The sequence below is a fragment of the Lissotriton helveticus genome, chromosome 7, assembly GCF_964261635.1.
Source record: "Lissotriton helveticus chromosome 7, aLisHel1.1, whole genome shotgun sequence".
Classification (NCBI taxonomy): domain Eukaryota; kingdom Metazoa; phylum Chordata; class Amphibia; order Caudata; family Salamandridae; genus Lissotriton; species Lissotriton helveticus.
The window spans coordinates 994,282,093-994,306,957 of record NC_136068.1 but is presented as its reverse complement, the minus strand read 5'-3'; positions in this window follow the sequence as shown (position 1 = coordinate 994,306,957).

The following is a 24,865-nucleotide window of genomic DNA, read 5'->3' as shown; positions in this document are numbered from 1 at the left end:
AATAATCCACAGCCTTCCCCTACGGCCTTCCGACTCTATCAAACACTAGAGTATCGAGAGGCTCGCCAGGGGAAAACAGGGAGACAAAACAAGGAAAGGTTGGGAGAAAAGTGCTTGATGGTGGTCTTCAGAGTGAATGCGAGGCAACTCCAGATGGGCACGTAACAACTGGTGGGCTGCAATGAAAGGTAAGTAAACAACCTTATCTAGAGGAAACACTATACCCATATACACCTTGATGTCTTTATGCACATGAACAGTACATACCAAAGTGTTGTGATATGTCGCAGAAATGATATGTAGGCTATTATTAGGGATTCGTCTTGAGATGTGACAAAGATGACATAAGACAATAGTAAACAACTTCTTCTAATCTTATACACGTAAGTGTTTTCAGAATCTGACTTGTTAAATGTCTCACTCTGTCTGTTGTAGAAGGCTAGAGATAAACATCCAACAGTCTGATGGATATGAAATAAAACTGTAGCCAACACCTCTGACCGTTGCATGTAAATCTACAAAACAAAACATATATTTCAGGTTTCCATTATTTTCATAAACATTAATCAATATAGTATGCAGCGCAAAAGCGCTGTTACCGTGATTCTATGTCGGATGATGAAATCTGTACTCCACTTGGGTCCGCGCAGCAAGAACTCCAAAACACAGTTGAAGTTGATCTCTGAAGTAAACAAAGATAGTATATCCCAAAGGAAAAATAATAACCCCACAGGGAGGTGGAGAGGAACCCTGCAGTGAGGAGAAGCACCAGGAGTGAATAAGGGGAAGGATACTAACTGACTAAGGGGGGGGGGGCTTGAGTGAAGACCCAGCCGGACAGCGGAGACTAAGCCCGGCTGCCGGGCGGAGCAACTCAAGAGATAGAGAACAAGGCCCAGCCGGGCAGCGGAGATCAAGCCCGGCTGCCGGACGGGGACTCTCGGGAGATGGGGACCAGGGATTATGCCCAGCCGGACAGCGGAGACCAAGCCCGGCCGCCGGGCGGAGCAATAAGGAGGAGAAGGAAGTACTGAGACAGAGCCCAGCCGGATGGCGGGGAAGAACCCGGCCGCCGGGCGGGACTCCAGAAAGGGGTGATTTTTCACGGAGAAACCCGCACTCTGCTGATACAAGAAAGCGGATGTCAGATGGCAACGCCCGCTGTCAGCAAACTACGGGAGGGGGTAAACGAAGACCGGAGCCCGCACTAGAGCGCGAGGGCCGGTAACAATCCCGCAGAGATGACAGAACAGGAAATCCACACAACGGAAGTCAGGCAAACAGGATCAGGAAGGAAACTGCACCAGACTGAGCTAGACGCAAGAACGTAAAGTGTCGCTCAATGAGTCTTGGTGTCCTAAATAGCGGTGAATTTAAAGGGACAGTGTTGCAGGAGATTCGAAGCATGACAGCACACTCCCCCCACAACGCACCCCTCCTGGTTTGGGTTTGTCAGGATATTTCTGATGATACACCCGTAACAGTCGGGGTGCATGAATGTTAGAAGCAGGTTCCCATGTGCGCTCTTCGACTCCATAACCCTTCCAATGGACCAAATATTGAAGATTCCTCCCCACTCTACGGGAATCTAGGATGGCCTCGACCTCATATTCCTCCGAATCCTGAAGAGTTATAGGAGCAGGTCTTTCAGGCAATCTAGTCCCAGGTTCCACCGGTTTTAACAGGGACACATGGAACACCGGGTGAATCTTAAACGAAGGGGGAAGTTCCAGTTTCATGGCAACAGGATTGATAATTTTTTCCACCTTATAGGGACCTATGTATTTGGGGTTAAACTTGCGTGGACCCCCCAGAGAAATATATTTCGTGGAGAGCCATACTTCATCTCCTGGTGTGTAAATAGGTTCTAACGTCCTGTGTAAATTTGCCCCTTCTGTGTATCTCACTTTTGCCATCTCGAGACTGTCTAATGCATTCTTATGTACTTGTTGTAGTCTCTCTACCCTGTCAGTCGCGGCAGGAGTTGGACAATCTGTGGAGAATCCGGAGGGTAACAACTTAGGGTGGTAACCATAAGAACAGAAGAATGGAGTGGTATTGATGGAAGAGTGTGGACTGTTGTTGTATGAGATTTCAGCTAACCATATTAGCTCGTCCCAATCCATTAAGGATTGCAACACCTGATTCCGTATGTATTGTTCGAAACACTGGTTAACCCTCTCCGTCTGTCCATCTGACTGCAGGTGGTGACTAGAGGACAAACGGACTTCTATCTGGAGCAAAGAACATAAACACTTCCAGAATCTTGACACAAATTGGGCGCCTCTATCTGACACCAGGACAGAAGGGAAACCATGAAGTGGAACTATCTGTTGCATGAAAACAGATGCCAATTCAACTGCCGTGGGCAAACCTCTCAAAGGCACGAAATGAGCCATCTTTGTGAATAGGTCTACCACCACTAACAAGGTATTATTCTTCATCTTAGTGAGTGGCAGCTCCACTATGAAATCAAGTGACACAGTATGCCAAGGACCAGGAGGGGAAGCCAACGGCATGAGTAAACCCAGAGGATTGAGGTGTGATACCTTGGTTTGAGCACATACATGACATGTCTTAACAAAGGATTCTATGTCTCTAAGCATAGTAGGCCACCAAAAACGGTCACGCACAGCTTTAGTAGTCTTCTTGATCCCTGGATGGCCTGCTACAGGATGAGAATGATACCACTTCATAACCTGTTCCTGTAACTCCTTGGCTGGTAACACCACTCCCCCTTGAACACAAACCACTCCTCCCTTTGTGGAGGTCTCATGTGAACCCACCAAAGTCATCATGTCTACCGAGGCCTGACTGTTCCTAACCTGTGTCAAGAAATCCTCCTCAGTCAGTATACCTCCAATGATATTTGTTCTGGGAATGATAAAGGTCTGTTCTATTGACTCTGTAGGGGAGTCAAATCCTAACCGTGATAGGGCATCTGCCTTGCCATTTCTTTTCCCTGGTCTATATTGGACAGTGAAGTCGTACTCACTAAAGAATTGGGACCAGCGCAATTGTCTCATGGAAAGCGCCTTAGCTGACTTGATGTACTGTAGGTTACGGTGATCTGTATATACTACTGCAGGATACCGGGCACCCAAGAGGTACTGCCTCCACTCTTCAAACGCCTTTTTAATGGCTAGGAGTTCTTTATCCCCCACGGCGTAATTGTATTCAGCAGGGGTGAACTTGTGTGAGAAATAGGCTACTGGATGTCACTCGCCTGACACCGCATCCGCTTGAGACAGAACTCCTCCCACTGCCACTTGGGAAGCGTCCACCTCCACCACAAAGGGCAGGGCTGGATCTGGATGACGCAAGATGGGGGCACTGGTGAAGGCCTCTTTGAGAAGCCGAAATGAACAATCGGCCTCACAGGCCCATATAAAAGGAACCCCTTTCTTTAACAAGGCTGTTATGGGTGATACCAGAGCTGAGAAGTTACGAATAAACCACCGATAGAAGTTGGCCAGGCCCAGAAAACTTTGGATTTCCTTTACTGTACGAGGAGAAGGCCATGCCAGAACAGCATCCACCTTGGTGGAATCCATGCGAAGGCCCCTAGGAGAAACAACATAACCCAAAAAGGGGACCTCTTGAGTGTGGAATGTGCACTTTTCCAGCTTACAGTATAAGCGATTTTCTAACAATCGTTCTAACACGTTGCGTACATGCTGTTCGTGTTCTGTCAAAGTAAGGGAAAAGATCAACAAATCGTCTATATATGCAATCACGTATATATCAAGCATGTCCTTTAAAACTTCGTTTATGAAGAATTGAAACGCCGCAGGGGCATTACAAACCCCAAAGGGCATCACAAGGTACTCAAAGAGACCGAATTTGGTGCAAAAGGCTGTCTCCACTCGTCCCCCTCCTTGACCCGCACCAGATGATATGCACCATGTAAATCCAACTTGGTAAAGAATTGGGCATTGCGGATTCGGTCAAGGAGAGAGGCGATAAGAGGCAAAGGATAACGATTCTTTATCGTGACATCATTTAGCTTCCTATAATCAATGCAGCAACGAAGACCCCCTTCTCTCTTCGGAATAAAAAACAGAGAAGAAGAATCAGGAGAACGGGAAGGTCGGATAAAACCTTTCTCAAGCATGGCGTCTAAATAGTCACGTAAATACACATTCTCTTTTTCGGTGAGTGCATAGACTCTGCTGCATGGAATTCTTGCCCCTGCCTCGAGATCAATACGGCAGTCGTAGACCCTGTGTGGAGGGAGGATCTCTGCTTCTTTAACATTAAAGACCGACTGAAGATCTTGATAACAGGATGGCAAGACTGAGCCGCTCTCACTACTCTCGCTACCAATGGGCGTCTCATCAACAGCAGCCCCTGCTAGATGTATAGAAGTAACAGGAGGAAAGGTTATAGTAGAAGTTTCCCAGTTTATGTTAGGGTTTTGAGACCTCAACCAAGGAATACCCAGGAGCACCGGGAATTGTGGAGAACAAATTAAATCAAACATTAAGTCTTCATGGTGATCGGGTTCTATTGTCATGTGTAATGTGGTGGTACGATGTGTTACAGGACCAGAAATAAGAGAGCTGCCATCTATAGTAGTGACATTACTGGCTATCTCTCTTTTAGTACAGGATATCATATTTTCCTTTGCCCACTCCACATCCATGTAGTTCCCAGATGCCCCGGAGTCTATCATTACTAATACATGTAGACCTCTTTCACCCTGAGTTAGATATGCAGATACATATAAATGATTAGTGGGGGTTGTGGTATAGTCAGAGGAAGAGACTGTAAGGCCAGACCTACCTGGGATCCTCGTCTCACAAGATCCCAGGCTTCTTAGTTTCCCGAATACTTAGACTGTGCAGGTTTCACTGGGCACTCCTTTAGAAAGTGACCTGCCTTGCCACAATACAAACAGAGTCTAAGCGTTCTTCTTCTCTGTCTCTCCTCGGGAGTCAGGGGTCCTCTTACTATGCCTATCTGCATGGGCTCACTATCTTCACTAGTTTTCTCTAGAGTACTCTTTTTCTCCTTTATAGGAACATATCGGTATTCATGCTTCTCTCTCTCTTTCTTCCTTTCTTGTATTCGGTGTTCAATTTTCACTACCAGATCAATAAGAGCTGTACATGAGGTCGGAAGGTCAACTATCTGAGAGAGGGCATCTTTTAAATCATCTCTTAAACCCCTGTAGAACATGGTACTGCGTTTCTCTTCAGGCCAGTTAGATTCGACCACCAATCTGCTGAACTTTGTTATATAAGCAACAAGATCCTGGTTACCTTGTTTAAGATCTAACAATTCGGTATCCGAAGAAGGGTATACATATGCCTATCGAATAACTTACGGAATTCTCGCCTAAAGGCTGAGTAACTATGTAATATGGGGTCGTCTCTGTCTACTAAAGGTATTGCCCAATCAGCCGCAGAACCACTGAGATACGATATTACAAAGGCTACCTTTGCCTGATCGGAGGGAAAACAGTTAGTTTTACAGGAAAAGTGTAGTTGACATTGACTAAGGAAGGCGGCACATCGCGCTGCCTCCCCGGCATATCTTTCAGCGGGTGCTAGAGGTAGGGAAGGAGGTGTAGTTACTTGTACCACCGACGTTCCTCCACCCGTAGCCGCTGCAGTCTGTTGTCTTTGCAGTGTGTCTACTCTAGTCATCAAAGTTCGAGTTTCAACCTGCAAATTCCCTAACATGCCTGCTAAATCTGCTAAGGAAACTGCTTCAAGATCCATGACACTCGGGCAGAACACACCACGTGGGCTTTACGTTCTGTAATGGTTGCAAGCAGGTTCCGCAGGAGCGTCAGGAATCCGAAGAATAATCCACAGCCTTCCCCTACGGCCTTCCGACTCGATCAAACACTAGAGTATCGAGAGGCTCGCCAGGGGAAAACAGGGAGACAAAACAAGGAAAGGTTGGGGGAAAAAGTGCTTGATGGTGGTCTTCAGAGTGGATGCGTGGCAACTCCAGATGGGCACGGAACAACTGGTGGGCTGCAATGAAAGGTAAGTAAACAACCTTATCTAGAGGAAACACTATACCCATATACATCTTGAATTCTTTATGGACATGAACAGTACATACCAAAGTGTTGTGATATGTCGCAGAAATGATATGTAGGCTATTATTAGGCATTCGTCTTGAGCTGTGACAAAGATGACATAAGACAATAGTAAACAACTTCTTCTAATCTTATACACGTAAGTGTTTTCAGAATCTGACTTGTTAAATTTCTCACTCTGTCTGTTGTAGAAGGCTAGAGATAAACATCCAACAGTCTGATGGATATGAAAGAAAACTGTAGCCAACACCTCTGACCGTTGCATGTAAATCTACAAAACAAAACATATATTTCAGGTTTCCATTATTTTCATAAACATTAATCAATATAGTATGCAGCGCAAAAGCGCTGTTACCGTGATTCTATGTCGGATGATGAAATCTGTACTCCACTTGGGTCCACGCAAGAACTCCAAAACACAGTTGAAGTTGATCTCTGAAGTAAACAAAGATAGTATATCCCAAAGGGAAAATAATAACCCCACAGGGAGGTGGAGAGGAACCCTGCAGTGAGGAGAAGCACCAGGAGTGAATAAGGGGAAGGATACTAACTGACTAAGGGGCGGAGCAATAAGGAGGAGAAGGAAGTACTGAGACAGAGCCCAGCCGGATGGCGGGGAAGAACCCGGCCGCCGGGCGGGACTCCAGAAAGGGGTGATTGTTCACGGAGAAACCGGCACTCTGCTCATACAAGAAAGCGGATGTCAGATGGCAACGCCCGCTGTCAGCAAACCACGGGAGGGGGAAAACGAAGACCGGAGCCCGCACTAGAGCGCGAGGGCCGGTAACAATCCCGCAGAGATGACAGAACTAGAAATCCACACAACGGAAGTCAGGCAAACAGGATAAGGAAGGAAACTGCACCAGACTGAGCTAGACGCAAGAACGTAAAGCGTCGCTCAATGAGTCTTGGTGTCCTAAATAGCGGTGAATTTAAAGGGACAGTGTTGCAGGAGATTCGAAGCATGGCAGTGCTGGCCCCTCTTCCTTGGATTCCCTCTCAAACCTGGTGCTGGGGCAGTGCTGGCCCCTCTTCCTTGGATCACCTCTCACACCTGGTGCTGGGGCAGTGCTAGCCCCTCTTCCTAGGGTCACCTCTCACACCTGCTGCTGGGGCAGTGCTAGCCCCTCTCATTCAGATCCCCTCTCACACCTGGTGCTAGGGCAGTGCTAGCCCCTCTTCCCTGGATCCTCTCTCACAACTGGTGCTGGGGCAGCGCTACCCCCTCTTCCGTGGATCACCTCTCACACCTGGTGCTGGGGCAGTGCTAGCACCTCTTCCTTAGAACCCCTCTCACACCTGGTGCTGGGGCAGTGCTAGCCCCTCTTCCTTGGAACCCCTCTCACACCTGGTGCTGGGGCAGTGCTAGCCCCTCTTCCTAGGGTCACCTTTCACACCTGCTGCTGGGGCAGTGCTAGCCCCTCTCATTCAGATCCCCTCTCACACCTGGTGCTAGGGCAGTGCTAGCCCCTCTTCCCTGGATCCTCTCTCACAACTGGTGCTGGGGCAGCGCTACCCCCTCTTCCGTGGATCACCTCTCACACCTGGTGCTGGGGCAGTGCTAGCCCCTCTTCCTTAGAACCCCTCTCTCACCTGGTGCTGGGGCAGTGCTAGCCCCTCTTCCTAGGGTCACCTCTCACACCTGCTGCTGGAGCAGTGCTAGCCCCTCTTCTTCAGATCCCCTCTCACACATGGTGCTAGGGCAGTGCTAGCCCCTCTTCCCTGAATCCTCTCTCAACACTGGTGCTGGGGCAGCGCTACCTCCTCTTCCTTGGATCACCTCTCACACCTGGTGCTGGGGAAGTGCTAGCCCCTCTTCCGTGGATCACCTCTCACACCTGGTGCTGGGCTAACCTTTCTTCATCGCATCACCTGTCACCCCAGGTGCTGGGGCAGTGCTAGCCCCTCTTCTTCAGATCCCCTCTCACACCTAGTGCTGGGGCAGTGCTGGCCCCTCTTCCTTGGATCCCCTCTCACACCTGGTGCTGGGCTAACCTTTCTTCATCGCATCACCTGTCACCCCAGGTGCTGGGTCAGTGCTAGCCCCTCTTCTTCGGATCCCCTCTCACACCTAGTGCTGGGGCAGTGCTGGCCCCTCTTCCTTGGATCCCCTCTCACACCTGGTGCTGGGGCACTGCTAGCCCCTCTTCTTCGCATAACCACTGTTAACGCGGGGTTTCTGGTCACTAGTTATCTTACCAGATCCCTAATCATGTCGACTGAATCGTTGGTACCTGTCATTGAGTAAAAGACAATGTACTACTAGGTTAGTTAATTAGGAACTTAGACCACTCTAAAGAACCACTTACCACTGGGAAAGGTTAAAAAGTTTTAATTCAAAGCCAAAAGTATCTGGAGATACAAACATCTCAGAATAAGATTCAAAAGGTATACAGGTATTAGTACAAAAAGATACTCTCTGAATATCCTTAAACGACAAAAGGAAATTATCAAAACTACTTCAAAGAGCATCAGTGTTCCAAGAATCGCCGTGAGTTGCAACCTGAGAGTCATTTACAGAAAGGAAAAAATACAAGTTAGTCTGTCCCTACACTAGACTAAGTGACATCCCTACTTAACAAGATCTTTACCTAAAAAGGTGTCAGCAGTGGTGACTTCCAAAGAAGATCACACACTTCCCTTAGTCTTTGTCCCAAATTGAAGTCTGTCAGTTCTCTATCTGCCTACCCATCCGCTCTCTTAGGCTTCTCAGATCATCTGCTCTAACTCCTCCCCGGGGTGCTATCCCTAATACCAAATCACATTTCCGATAGGCACGCCCCTTGAGACGCCTCTCACGTGATGCAGTTTTTAGCGGCAAATCCCGTCCTGGTGCTCCTCTGGACTCTTCATTAAAGTTGACCTTGCTTCCCAGGCTTCTCTCCGTCCAAGCAGTACCCCCTAAAATTCCTGAAGACTCCTACAGGCCTGTGCCTGGCACTTCTGAACAAGGGCCTATTCATTATTTCTGATTTAAGTTCCCTTTGCACCTGCAAACAGACACCCTCTCGGTAGGCCCCAGATTCCAGTCTCTATCATATCTCGAACCATAAAACATGTATAAGAATCCTCAGTTAGTGCCTAGCACATCTTTCCCCTAACGAGCACATTTTAGATCAAAGAGAATGACTCGGTCTTTTCAGGCCTCATTGATTTACATAAAGCAGGTCTCTGCCCTCTAAAACATTTCCTTTCTTTGGTTTAAACAGTATTTTAACTAACACATATTACTATTTTATAATGCAACACATCTATGTAAAACATATACTTCAATACTATGCCTAATAATACATTTGCACTTAAATGACATTAGAATCCACGTCACTAAAAGTGTAGCAGCATCTTTCATTTCCTGTGAAATGCCATGTGGCCTACACATTTCCATGGTTTGCAGAATTACATTTCGTTTTCACTTATTCATCTAACGTGTGACTCCAACATCATTTTAACATTTCTACAACCTCTACATTAGTTTTCCACTCTTATATATGCATCTATTCTAATTAAAACAAACACTCATATATTTTCACCATACAAGTTGACACTCTTGTGCAATACAATTTAAACTAACACTACGTGCTTGTAAATATGGTGTACTTATACATTTTTCAGATTTGTGCTCTCTCACCTCCACTCCTGGAGCAGTACACGGGCCTCTCCTTTGGAAATCTTTCCATTCCGGTACAGGAGCATCACTGGTGGGTCTGTTTCTGATTGCCTCTCTCACTCCTGGAACTGACACCGTGCATGTGTGCCTGTTGCATCACCTCTGCCACTCCTGCTGGTGCTTCTTGTGCCTTGCCTTTGGTATCAGATAATACTTCCTATATTGGGGTTGTGCTAGGGCTTCAGTTTGGGGTCATGCCACTCTGGTCCAAGAATTCTCTTTGAATCACTGTGTTCTCCTCTTGCTGAAGCAGTATGTTTCTACTGTTGCATCGCCGCTGTCACTCCTGTTGGTACTATGCCAGTATTTGTGTCTCTCATATTGGACACACCCTGGTACTCCTGCTGCTACTCGGACAGTACTGGTGCCTTTTGTTTCTATCTCTCTTCTGACTCTCAGGCAGTCCTTCGACCTCTACCTTGAATCGCTTCTCACTTCTGATATTGGGTGGTACTTGTGTCTACCCTGTTGTATTAGCCCTGTTATTTATGCTGGGACTTGGGTACGGCTTGTGTCTCTAATGTTAGATTATCTGTGTCGCTTGGACATAGAGGTAGTATGCTAATGCTGCTCTTTAAATGGGCCGTTGTAAGTGTATCTGTTGAAGTAACTCTGCTACTCCTGTTAGCAATAGAAAGAACATCACTTGTGTCTCTCCTCCTACTCCAGCATGCATAAGGGCACCGGACAGAGCAAACATTTCCTTTTCAATCACCTGATACGCCTGATATCAACACATTACTTGTGTCTCTAGTAATAATGACAGGGACAGTGCTGTTGTTTCTTCTATTGGGCCATCATTGTCACTTTTGGTAGTATTTTAGCAGTACTAGTCCTTCCTTTTAGACTGATCTGTCACTCCTGTGCTTTCCTTTACTGGAGCAGTGCTTGTGTTTCTCCTGTTGTTTCTCCTCAGTCACTTCCTGGTATTGGGACATACCTTGTGTTTCCTAGTGGAACATCTCTGCTACCCCTTTTTGGAATAGGATGAAATGTTACCCCTCGTGTTGTTTTACCTTGTCACGTCTGGTGCTGGTACTGTTTTCCATTGGACCAATTGTCCCCCCATTAGCACCCATGCTGTACTTGTGTCCCTCATGTTATTTTCTGTCACACCTGTTAGTACAGGGGCAATGCTTGTCCTCTGGCATTAAGTGTGCTTCTGGTTGTTTTCTATGTACATTCCCGGTTCTGGAACAGTGTGTCTCTTTCCTTTTGAATTTAGCAAAATATGGGCAACCCAATAACCCTTTGTGAGCTTGGGTTTCAACCAAAGTAAAGGCAATTTGCTACCAAGGAAATCACTTCAACAGATACTCTGTGACTAAAAGTGAATTATTTGTCCCAGAATGGTGACAAGCAGAATTAATCTTAAGGTGCAAGTCTAAGACCTCTAAATGACCATTTGAATCAATCGCAAAGGGAACAAGAGTACACCATAACAAATGCTATGAAAAATGTTTATCTATACTACTATTATAAAGGAAGAACTTTGCACCTTTGAGGCGGGTAAACTCGGGAACCACAGCGCCAATCCACACACCCGATACATCATTGTAATCGTCAGGGTGTGCAGATGGACATAGGACATAGGCTATATAAAGTATAAAAATATGCGTTATTTAAAAAATTAACATTAAAAAAAAAGTAGTCCCTTCGATGTAGCGCCGGCCGCGACCTGCGTGCTGACGTCAGGAGCGCGGGGAGGAGCGGTGTCCAGGAACACGAGGAGGAGCGGCAGACATGGCGCGGGAGAGGAGCGGTGACGAACGGCGGAATGGCGGTGAGGACAGGCAGGAGGAGCGGTAAGCGGCGAGGAGCGGTGAAATGAGGAGTGTGGGGGAGGAGCGGCGGCTGAGGTAAGGCTCCGGGCAGGCGGGGGTCGGGGCAGGCGGGGGACGGGGCGGGCGGGGGCCCGGCCTGCTTGACAATGTCGGGGCGGGTGGGGGGCCGGGCTGCTACACAATGTCGGGGTCTCTAGTGTCAGAAGTACGTTAGACCATCCTAATACCCATAGTCATTACAAGAGATTTTAATTTGACCCCAAAAGACAAGTAAATATAGTTGTAAGTGAATATGAACTTGGTTAAAGTAGTTTGGCTCAGTAAGCTAGACCAATTGAATAAGATCAGCTTGTAAAGAAACACACTGCTAACAAAAACACATTGGTGTCCAAATCTGGTTTAAATTAATTGGAGGAAGCTCAACAAACGTAATTTTCAGGAAGCGACCGACCTTTCAGCGAGAATTTTTGATGCCATATCCACTGCTTTCATATAAATCTTTGATTTGTCAACCTCGAACCATGTGATGTGGGAAACATCCTTTACAACGCAACTTTTACCACGCAGTGCCTTTACGACACAACTTTTACAACGCAAACCATTACAACGCATTGCGCTGGGGGGCGTTCTAGGATAGGGAATAGATTTAATTTACTATCCAACACCTTCCCTACTATCCACGGGGACTGGAGTTGGAATAGTAAATTAAACTATTCACTATCCAGCACCCCAAAGCACTATGCGTTGTAAAGGCATGCGTTGTAAATACCGCGTTGTAAAGGCATGCGTGGTAAAAGCATGCGTTGTAATGTCATACATCCATGTGATGTATATAATAGACTGATTCTATGATTACAAAGAGTGGACTTTGCACACATTGTTGATCTATGGTTCTAAAACATCATATTGTATTTATTTCATGCTCACGTGATTAACATATGAAGAGTTTGTTTGTTATGTATCCTATGTTCTGCATTATTTACATTCTAAATATTTTCATAACATTTGTTATGGTGTACGCCTGTTCCCTTTCCGATTGTTTCAGATGGTCATTTAATCTCCTTAGACTTACGCCTTAAGGTAAATTCTGCTTGTTACCCTTCTAGGGCAAACAATTCATACTTACTCAGCAGAGTATGTGTTTAAATGATTCCCTTCTTGGCAAAGTACCTTCACTTTGTCTTTCATTTTGAGCACTCCACTCATTTTGTTTTACTTATTTCCTGTGTTTCTCCTGTTAGATCTGTTTTGTCTTTCTTGATAACAATGGGGCAGCATGTTTTTAGGTTGAGCCTAGCATTGCCGTGTATGCGCTGCTCGCTCTGCGAGGCATTCTGTAGTAGGGTTAGATGTCGAAGTGCTGTGGAAGCCTCGCCTTCTCTCCGCCCATACTTTTCAATGGCTGGTGGCATTGTCTCTGGTAAATGCTGGCTTCCGATTCAATATGAGACTTCTTAGTTCCTCCTTGTTACCGCCCTGTCTCCTTTTGCGACCGCCTATCAGGACTGGATCTTTTACTTGTGGCATCACACGGTCTCCTTCATAAGTCAGAAGGCACTGTTTTTTTGTTATTTGCAGCGCTGTCGTCTTTACATTTTATTTCATTAATTTGTCACACAGGCCGAAAGGGAGCTTTTCTAGTCATTAATGTAACAAGCATTTGTACCACCACCACCAGTACCACCACTACTACCAGTATCACCACTAACAGTAACACCACCACCACTAACAGTACCACAACCACCACCACCACCAGTACCACTACCATTATTACCAGTACCACCAGTACCACCACCAGTACCACCCCACCACCACAAGTACCACCACTACCACCACCACCACCAGTAGCACAACCAGTAGTACTAGTACCCCCAGTACCACCTCCACCACCACCAGTACCACCACTAACAGTAACACCACCACCACCACTACCAGTACCGCCACCATTACCAGTACCACCAGTACCAGTACGACCAGTAGCACCACTACAACCACCGCCAGTAACACCACTACTACCAGTACCACAACTAACAATAACACCACCACCACCACTAGCAGTGCCACCACCACCACCAGTACCAGTAATACAAGTACCACCACCACCACCAGTACCACCACTACCACCACCAGTACCACCACCACCAGTACTAGTACCACCACCACCAGTACCATCAGTATCACCACCACCAATACCACCAGTATAACCACCACCACCACCACCAGTACCCCCACTACCACCACCACCAGTACCACCACCACAGTACCAGTACCACCAGTACCACCACTACTATCAGTACCACCACGAACAGTAACACCACCACTACCAGTACCACCACCACCACCACTACCAGTACCACCACTAAGAGTAACACCACCACCACCACTACCAGTACCACCACCACCAGTACCAGTACCACCACTACCACCATCACCAGTAACACCACCACCAGTACCAGTACCACCAGTACCACCACCACCACCACCAGTACCACCACCACCAGTACCACCAACACCAGTACTACTATCACCAGTACCACCACCAGCACCATCAACACCAGTACCACCACCACAAGTACCACCATTACAACCACCACCAACAGTACCACAACCACCACCAGTGCCACCACCACCACCAGTACCAATACCACCACAAGTACCACCACCACCAACACCACCAGTAGCACCACCAGTACCACAACAACCAGTACCACCACCACCAATACCACCACCAGTACCACCAGTACCAGTGCCACCAGTACCACCACCAATACCACCAGTACCATTGCCAATACCACCAGTACCACCACCAATACCACCAGTACCAGTATCACCACGAATACCACCAGTACTACCACCAATACCACCACCAATACCAGCACCACCAATACCACCACCACCAGTACCATTACCACCAGTACCACCACCACCACTACCAGAACCACTACCAGTACCTCCACCACCAATACCACCACCACCAATACCACCACCACCACCATTACCACCACCAATACCACCAATACCGCCACCACCACCGCCACACCTCTCGCTCACTAGTAATAGCTTGGAGCACTGTACGAGGCCATCCCTCCCTGCCTCCATATGTGCCATAGAGCACAGCCCACCCTGCACCTGGAGGTGATCTCAGGGCCCTACTACAGCTGGAGTGTTTATTAGGCCAAAGATAACAATGACATTACGCAATGCCACACTGCACACTCAAATCACAGAGAGGACAGGAAATAGCCCCCCTCCACTCTTCCTCCTGAGCTGCAACAGTGTAATCACAGTGTGAAAGGTGTTGGTGCGCTTTGTTAGGTTTCATTGCTCGGATCATATGTACCACTCAGTTCACACTTTGTGTCTGTGTAATTTACAACACTTACACATCTTCACTGCACTATTTGGCACTAATTTGAAGACGTTGCAGGCCAGTCTCTTCCTCTGATATTTACAATCTAACATGCAGTCGAGAAGGCCCTTTATTGCAATTCAATAGGTCTCGCATTTGCAAGTGTTTAAGCTATTAGCATTGTAAATGACAATGCCTTTTATTTATGTTTGTTTTAAAACACAAAACCTTAACAAAAGGCATTGTCATTTACAATGGCAGTAGTTCAAACTCACGTGAATGCAAGACCTATTGCATTACAAATGCTTGTTTAGTGCAGCAGCTGTCCTCTGAGAACAAGCCTGATACTCTTATTCCCAAGTAGTGAATACAGCTCCAGGCTAAACTTGAACTAATGCTCCTGCAACAGTTAATGTCATTGTTACTAAAATATGTGTGTCCCCTCATCCCTGCCATGCTCCTGGATAGGTGAAAATGCTCTTAGCTGGCACTCAGGAAACTTTTAAAATGTATCTTTGACACTACCGAAACTAACATGATTATCCGATTACTCTCCCGGTCCTCCTCCCCTCTTTAAAATATCACAGGCCTGAAGTGCAGATTAAGAGATGAAATGGGCGACAAGAAAAATAGAAAATACCAGTTGCTCTTAATGAATAATTGGCGAATAATAATGGGCATCACCCTACCACCCAGAGGAGAGAGGCCAGAAGAGGAAAATAAACACAGAGCAGCTAATAGAAATGGCTAAACGGCTGCTTGCTGCTCGGTGCTAAAATGGGCTGAATCAGCGTTTTATTCCTTGGGGTTAGCGGTGGTATTTGCACATTGTCCCACCGTGCGTTTTTCAGCGTTGTCTTCTTTGCCCTCTAGACCTGAGCTACAGCAGTGACATTATAGAGAAGGGGGGTGTGAATAACAAAGGTATACATACATAAGTTTGCTTTCAGGGAATGTATTCACTGGCCCTGGGAGGTGCTCACTGAACTACATTCATTTAAATGACCGATGGGAACAATGACAGTAATGGGTGGCCATAGTTTGCTGGTCTTCAGGAGAGTGGGGTGTCTGTAGGAGGAGGTCAGCTGCTCATTAGATAAGCTCTGAGACAAGCACATGTGTTTTCACTGCTTTTAACAGTTTTTAGGTCTTGCCTGAGCCAGCGTATGCGCTGATCTGGCGAGACATTTAGTAGCTGCTTCAAAAAGCGCTACCTTGCCGGCCACCAGCTTGCTAGAACACGCACAAGCGTGCGCAACATGCACAGCTGCCCTGCCATCTGGCTTGCTACAACTGCGGCCGCACCACTGTGCCCGCCCCCACTCCTCCCTCCCACTCCCTCCTCGCGAGTTTGGCTTTCTACAACTGCGGCCGCACCACTGTGCCTACCCCCACTCCCCTCTGCCACTCCCTCCTCGTCAGCTTTAGTGCGTGCACAGCTGCCCTGCCATCTGGCTTTCTACAACTGCGGCCGCACCACTGTGCCCGCCCCCACTCCCCCCTCCCACTCCCTCCTCGTCAGCTTGGCTTTCTACAACTGCAGCTGCACCACTGTGCCCGCCCCCACTCCCCCCTCCCACTCCCTCCTCTCAGCTTCAGCGCGTGCTTGTTAGCATTTGGGAAGAAGTGAATAGCTCTGCCTGACTGTTACTTCCCAGTCTGTTTCGAGTGGTACTACAGACGTGGAATCCCTAAGACAATGGTATGCAACATTGGAGGGTGAATAATGTTGTAGGTTAGTTTACTTTGTCTCGAATTGGTTAGCTTTGTCTTCTGACTGTTGTGTTAAAGCTGTCAATCGTCATGGGTTCAGTTTTTCAGTGGCCTTGTTTGTCAACTCGAAAACACGGCCGCACATGGGTGGATAAAGGCTTTCCTTTCCAATGCTCCTCCCCCTCCCCCACCACAGAGTGCGCGGGGCCCGTCACTTTTTCCCCCTCCCGCGATCACTTTCAATTTCCTCCCCCTCCCAGCGATCACTTTCGCGGCCGCGCACTCACTTTCATTCTCTTCCAGGGCGGCCGCATCACTTTCCATTTCCTCCCCCTCCCCGCGATCACTTTCAATTTCCTCCCCTCCCCGCAATCACTTTCGCGAATCTTCACTGCACCTTGTTATTACTATAACCCTCCCAGCATTCCTCCAGCTTTCAGATCCTCGTGTGTTATTTGAACCTGACCCTGCGGCAGACGGCTGAGTCAATGTCACGTAAGGGGACTGAAGGAAAGACTCTTGTGGTCATGAGCCTTATGTGCAGACAACGCGGGAGGAGAGGCCACCTTCCATCTGCCCTCAAGCGCTTTTAAAGCCGCATTTTTCTGTAGGTGCTACACGCGTGAAGTGTAAAATGCTGGCGGAGTGTGGGCCTGGCCCAGATCGCTTTGTCGTCCACCTTTATTCTACTGGGAAAACACGTCCCTGCTGCGCTGAATTAGGGGCATTCCAGCGCCACGCTTGAATAAACTACATCAGAAGCACATTATCCGCCTACTTTTCCTGGCCTGATCTACCCTTGCCACACACTGCTGGAACGTGATACCGGCGCAGAGGATATGATAAATCGCTCCCGCCGCTGACGGCGATGATGGCCAGTTTTAATTGCCCTTTCTCTGAGAACTGGTCAGATTGGCCTGGCTGGTTTCACCTGCACACGGCTCTGTGCCCGTTTTCATTTCTGAGACAAAAGTGTTATGTTTTCAGGGAAGACGTTGTCTCCGCTGGGTTCACACACACTCAACTGTGTGCTCTGGGCGTGTGTTGTCTCCGCTGGCATTTCCAGTCATCTACGCAAGGCCACTACAAGCAACTGCAGTCCAACAACACCAACAGAAGCATACACCACCTCAGTATCACTAAGCCCAAGCGCAGCACCACCTCAGAACCAGCGCAGACCACCTCCACACCAGCACACCACCTCAACACCAGCTCTGCTCCAGTGCAGCACCACCGCACTACCTCAGCATCAGTGCAGCACCACCACCTCCGCCTCAGCACAGAATCACTCAGTACCACCACAGCATCACTCTGCACCACCAGCGCAGCATTACCTAAGCATCACTCAACACCACCCCCTCAGCACAGCACTACCTCCGCATCAGTGCACCACCATCTCCTGCACAGCACCATTGCAGCCCCAACACAGCATCAGCACAGTGCCACCTCATCCGCAACTCAGCACCAATGCATCTATTGCATGGACAAAAAACTAGAACACATTTTTTTGTGTTAATTCTGGTTTTTTAGGGTTGTTCAGTTGTACATAAAGTTTTCTTGGTTATATATAGGCTGATAAAAATGGTTATACCACTTTTTTATTATAGCTTTTCAACATGCTGCACAACATTCACAATGCTCTACAACACAGCTTAAAGACTTTAACAAAGCCAATAGGTCTCGCCTTTGGGGCCTTATAAATGTTTAACCATGCAACAGTTAATGTTGTTGCACCAAGGATATTGTGCTGCATAACTAAATACTTATAAGGTCCCAAAAGCGAGACCTATTGGCTATGCCAATGCCTGTTAGAATGGGGGGGGGGGGGTATGGAGCTCTCCCTCCACAGGGCTCCAGCCTGTCTCTCCTGGTTTTCTGCGCCTCTGGGCTACTGGCAGGCCGAATACTGGCCCAAAGAAGGAAGGAAGTGGAACTCACTGTGGACACCAGCAGACGCCAGGCTGACGCCCACTGATTGCTCGAATGCCCACCAGTTTAATGTGGCCACGACCGGAACAGCCTTTCCGCTCACAGCACCCAGGGAAGCAACAGCACATTACACCACAGATACTCCACGCCACGGGCCGAGAATCCTACTGTGAGGCTGTAGCCTGCCCAGGCATTACTCAGACGGGTTTATCACAAGGCTAACAATTTGAAAAATATGGCAGCTCGATGCAGCTCCAGTACAGCAGGGAAGCAAGACACAGGCAGGCTGCTACTGGACACATAGCACCTAGCCTAAGTGACCTGCTCACCCAGGAGTGCAGGTGACGCCTGTGATGACTTGTCTTTCTAGATATAAAGATGGCATTTCTAAAACACAGACAAGTAAGAAATTCACAACTCCTTTTCAAGGAACTTGTTACAGATGTGGGAGGTATGGGCATATGGCAAATGCGAGAGAGTGTCCTGCCCTTAAATTCAATTGCAATGTGTGTGGAAGAAAGGGACACATTGGTAGAAATTGCAGAACAAGAGTAGGGAGAGAAATGAAGACCGAGACCAAGTTAGTTAGCTTTCAGATTAATGATGATGTGGTGGAACACCCTTCTGATTATGTGTTGATAGGAGAAGCACGTGTGTTGATGAAATTTGATTCTTGCTCACATGTCACCTTCATTTCAAACGAAGTGTTTGAGAATGCGTTCGGAAAGAATAAGTCCTTGTGTAAACCGGATATAAGACCAACAGGTTATCAAGAACATCCCATAAAAATAATGGGTTACTTTTTTGACTGCATTGAATATAAGGGAAGGTATACAGAAGCAAAGGTTTATGTGGTAAACAGGGGAGACAACTTGTTGAGTTGGTCTCATCAAGCAAGGTTGGGGGTGAGTCTCAATCCTAATGCTCGTCCAGTTATTCAAGTTCAGGCTGTAGACAATGTAGAGAACAAGTTTATAAAGAACTTTAAAGAGTTATTCAGTGAAAAACTAGGATGCATAAAGGGTTACAATCACAACATAAAGCTGAAGTTGGGTGCGGTACCTGTTGCTGCTAAAGTAAGGCGCATTCCAATTTGTGTAAAAGATGCTGTAGGTAAAGAGATTGAGAAGTTGTTGTCGACTGGGATTATACAACCAGTAGAAGCAACTGAGTGGCTCGCACCTATTGTGGTCGCGAGGAAGCCTAACAATGAGATTCGGCTGTGTGTTGACCTTTGTGCTTTAAATAAAGAAGTAATAGTTGACAAGTACCCTTTGCCAAACATAGAGGAGTTGGTTTCTACATTAGATGGAGCATGCTATTTTACCACCTTAGACATGGCTTCAGCCTATCACCAAGTTCCACTGAAAGAAGAGTGTCAAGAGCTTACTAGTTTCATTACACCAATGGGTGCATTCAAGTTCTTAAGAATGCCTTTTGGGCTGGTTTCAGCAGCCTCGGTATTCCAGAGAATTATGGAAGATCTGTTCAAAGGAATACCGGGGGTAAGATGTTATCAGGATGATGTTCTCATTTCTGGTAAGAACGAACAGGAACATGATGAGAGGGTTTGCCTAGTGTTGAAGAAAATGTTGGATGTTGGTTTAACTCTGCGTCAGAGCAAGTGCAAGTTTGGTGTCAATGAACTAGATTATTTGGGCCACCACATCTCAAGGAAGGGCATATCTCCAAAAAAAGATCTTGTAGAAACAATTGAAAAGTTGAAGGAACCATGCTCAAAAGAAGAAGTTTCATCGTTTTTGGGCATGGCAGAATTTTATAACAAGTTTGTCAGAAATTTTGCAGATAAGACTGTTAATCTGAGGAAAATCATGTGTAAGAATGCTGTGTTTAATTGGACAGAAGAGTGTAGCAGAGAGTTTGTTCAGGTGAAGATGGATCTGAGGAATGCACCAAATTTGCAGGCGTTTGTTCCAAGGGATCCGACGTTCATTGTTACAGATGCTAGCAGCAAGGGTCTGGGTGCGTTGTTGTTACAGGTGAGGAAGGACAAAGAGGCCCTGATAGCTTGTGCTTCGAGGTGTTTGAAGGGGGCAGAGTTGAATTACTCTGTCATAGAGAAAGAGGCACTAGGTATATATTGGGCTGTGAATAAATTCAGAAAGTTTGTGTGGGGTTCCTCCTTCACTGTCAGGTCGGATCACAAACCACTAAAGGAGGTCTTCGAAAAAAAGGGGCTAGACTCCATCTCTGCAAGGATAAGGCGATGGGTAATTTAGTTGCAGGAGTTTGTGTTCAAGTTTGAGTACATACCTGGGAAAACTAATGTCTCGGCACATTGTCTGTCAAGGTTGGTAGATGTGGTAGAGAATGGTGGGGAAGCCTTGGCTGACGATTTTGAGGGTGATTTAAAGGTGTGTGACGTCACCTTGGGGGCGGTGAAAGAAGATACTTGGAGAGAAGAGCTGGGTAAGGATGAGGAGTTGAAGGAGGTCATTAAATTGCTGGAAGCTGGAAGGTCTCGTTCTTTGAAGAAACCTTGGTCTTTGATTGCCGATGAGTTGGCAGTGGTGGATGGTTTACTCATGAGAGGTACTAGGTTGGTTCCACCAGTTAATCTCAGAAGTATTCTGGTTGACATGTCTCATGAGGGGCACTTGGGTATTTCAAAGACGAAAGAACGCATAAGAATGGACTTCTGGTGGCCGGGTATCGACTTGTTGGTGGAACGCACTGTTAGAGATTGCTCTTCTTGTCAGGCAAGTGATAAAGTTTTGAAGACGAGGTCTTCTCCAATGGTTTGCAGGAGGTTGCCTAGGTCTCCCTGGGATGAAATTGCAGTGGATATTGTGGGGCCTTTACATGGTGAGCACCAAACTCCATTTATGTTGGTTCTATTGGATTTGTATTCTAGATGGGTTGAGGTTAGTTTGGTAAGGGAGATTACAAGCGAGTCTGTTATTTCCTTTTTGGAGTCTGTCTTTAAACGTGAGAGTTTTCCGAACTCCATTCTTTCCGACAATGGACCACAATTTTGTTCAGGGAAAGTTGAGGAGTACCTCAGTAAGTGTGGCATTGTTCACAAGAGAATTTCTTTGTATCACCCTGAGGCGAATGGTGCTTTGGAGAGACTCAACAAAACTTTGAAGGAAAGCATTCAATTAGCAAGGGTCAACAATTTGGACTGGAGAAAGGAGTTACAGAATAGAATTTCAGCATATCGATTCTCTCCTCACTCAACTACAGGAAAAACTCAGTTTGAACTTTTCAAGGGTAGAGTGTAGTAAATACTACGTCTGCAAGTCTTTTTGGTTGTCATGCCAACACCAGATTCACCTCCAGCAGCGTAACGTTTACTTCTACGACGATACGCTCGTCATTACTGATGTTCTGTCATCGGTGTCAGTTCTCTTTCCTGTTGTGCTTGTAGACAGTCTGGGCAACGTGTTAAACCTGTGATACATCGGCTTGAAAGCGAGTGGAGTCTGTGGCTTCCCATAGTCTTTTTGACGCTTCATTCTTGTGGAGAAGTTCAGCGGTGACTGCAGAGAGCTGGGTACGAGGATCCCGGGTGAGAGATCGCTCACCGGAGCTAATATTATTATTTATTTATGTATTTGTGTTGCAGTTATTTCATGAATACATTAGAGTTAACAATGTTTTTTTTTTAGGAATGTGGTGTGTTTTTAATATAGCAAATCTGTTGTATTCATATGAAAATTCTGTATTCTGCGTTGGGAATATAGTTTGGTGTCTTTAGGTAGTAAATGCTATGAGAAGTCTTTATTCTGAGTTAGGGATGTAGTTTGGTGTTTTTGGGTAGTCAATGCCCATCCATGTTATCAGAATTAATACCCTGAGGTGCCCCTTTCTAGGGAAAATGTTTTTGTGTGGGTAGTCCATGCCCATGTTATAGTGCATGTTCATCCATGAAGTCAGGGTTGGTATCCTGAATTGTACCCTACATAAGGATGGTGTTTTTGGTGTGAGTAGTCCATACCATGTACTTGGTGTTTAAGGGTAGTACATACTCCACCTCTTGTCCCAGGGTTATAGTCTTTACTCTATGCTGTACCCTCTCATAGGGACGTTGGTGTCTGTGGTAGTCCATGCCCATGGTTGGTTGTTTGGGGATGTTGATGGGTAGTCAACGCCCATAGTATGTTCCATAAGTATTTATGGCTAGTTCGAGCCCCTTTTCCCAGAGATATTTTTGTCTACTCTGCGGTGTACCCTTTTCAGGGGAAGCTTTGTGTTTTATTTTTGGGTAGTCAACGCCCATGCTGTCCTGCAGCGTACCCTTTTCAAGGGAGATCAAGCGTCTCCTGTTATTGGTAGAGAATGTTTGTACACTGTGTTTTATCTGAGTCTACCTTTTTGTGGCTACTGGCCAGGGCTTCATTTAGGTGAGACTTCGAGTTGTATTTTTGTCATACATTAAGTGTCGACATATCTTCATCAAGAGTTGAGTTAAGGGTAGTCTTGTTTGTTTCAAAACCTCACTCTTTTGTTAAGGAGAGGAAATGTGGCATATTATGTCATAATGCTGATGTCATAATGCTGAATCTTTGTTCTTTTCTCAAATAATAGTACCTCATGTTAAAGTCATCTGTTGTTGTACACTACTACTTTTGGTTATTCTAAAATGTGTACTTCCTTGCTGTTTGAGGCATATGAGGTATTGTTGATGATTATTCCTTTGTTCTGCTGTTACTCCATAAAGAGAGAGGATCTGTAGTAAATACTATCTTCACTGTTTCTCTCTGGCTAGACAGTACAACTATATCTATGACATCATAGAATGCCAGGCTGTCACTCTATCTCACTGTACCTTTCTATTACCTGTTGTGGCAGTTGGTCACCTGAGGCTGAGCTACCAACAGCGAGCTCCTGGTGGGGTTTTCTATCTATCTACTTACAATCTTAACCTGTCTGTCTAACCTGGAAGGAACCTGCAATAAAGGATTTAACTACTAAGTGGACTTAGCATCATTCATTTATTACATAGAGCACCTAACACTTACTTATGTCCTGCCTGGATGATTGCAGACAAAGGTGTAAAAAATAATGAGGTGGGGACATGGAGAGAAAGGGAATTGGAACTACAGAGGAAAAGGAAAATATATGTGGATAGAAGAAATTCTGCAAAGGATTCGAAGTTTGTGGTGGGGGAGATAATAAAGATCAGGGCTCCTGTTGGCTGTCAAAATTGGTCGAAGTTTTCTGTTCCTAGAACCATTTTGAAAATTTTCAAAAATGCTGTAAAGACGGAGGATGGTCGTATCTGGAACAATAGTCGTGTTTCTCATTTTGGGGGTAAAGGGAAGTGTGATGATGTTGTTGCTGTTCCTGATCTGCATACTAATTATTCTCGCAAGAGTGTGAGAGTATGCAGGCCTCCTGTTCATTTGCGTGATTATGTCTAGGTAGTTTCTTCTTTTGAGTTCTTTATCTTTCTGTTGCCTACTTCATTGCTGGACGTGTAAACCTGTTTAATGTTTAAGAGGCAGAAGTGTGATGACTTGTCTTTCTAGATATTCTGGTTCCATGTTGGAACCTAGTGTTTGGAACCATTTGTCACCAAGGTTCCCATTACTGTGAATTCCAGGACTGGCAGTTGTTAGCTGACTGTTGGCTGGGGCGGAATAAACTACACTTGCTTATCTGAACTACTTGGACTCCCTCAGCTTTATTACAACGCCCTTCTCTTTTCCCTTGCAGCATCAAGTGGACATCAGCCCTGCAGTGACATCACCAGCGTTGAGACCCACACTTCATACAGGAGGCAGGACGAGCCTTCCATGGTAGTGGACAGCATAGACCCTACCATGACCCACTTACTGGAGGGCTTGAGCCTGGCATACGGGTGAAGCCCCTGTTCATATACCGGAGACGGAGGGGCAGGGAGGGGGTGCAGAAGGAGCATGGTGTGAGGGTGCGTGTGCCTCTCGCACGATCCCACTGTATATGTGCAGTGCGCTCCTGCTTTGCAATCATTCTTAATCTATCAATGAATACGGAGTTCCCTCTCTTTTCCCGTCCCTGCGTGCTGCACCGCTTCCACTACTAATGCCTGCTTTACACCACGCCCACAGAGGGCTGGGGCAGAGGCCTACGAACAGAGAAAAGAAATGTGAGCGCCATGGCAGCAGAAGTGTATGTACAAGGCTCCTAAGAAAATAGCTGTAATGTGTAAAGTGCCCGAGGTGTGAGTGTGGCACATGCACGGCAAGAGAGTGGGTGGGTTCATGCCTCTTGGGTAGCAGAAGCGCATACGTTTGGCACCTATAAAGCAAGAGTGTAGGGGAGTCACGTGCCAGAATTGTGTGTTTGATTTAAGGGTGTGTGGTAGCCGCAATAGTGTGCTTTCATGGCATGTGGACAAGGCTCTTAGGAAGGAATAGTGC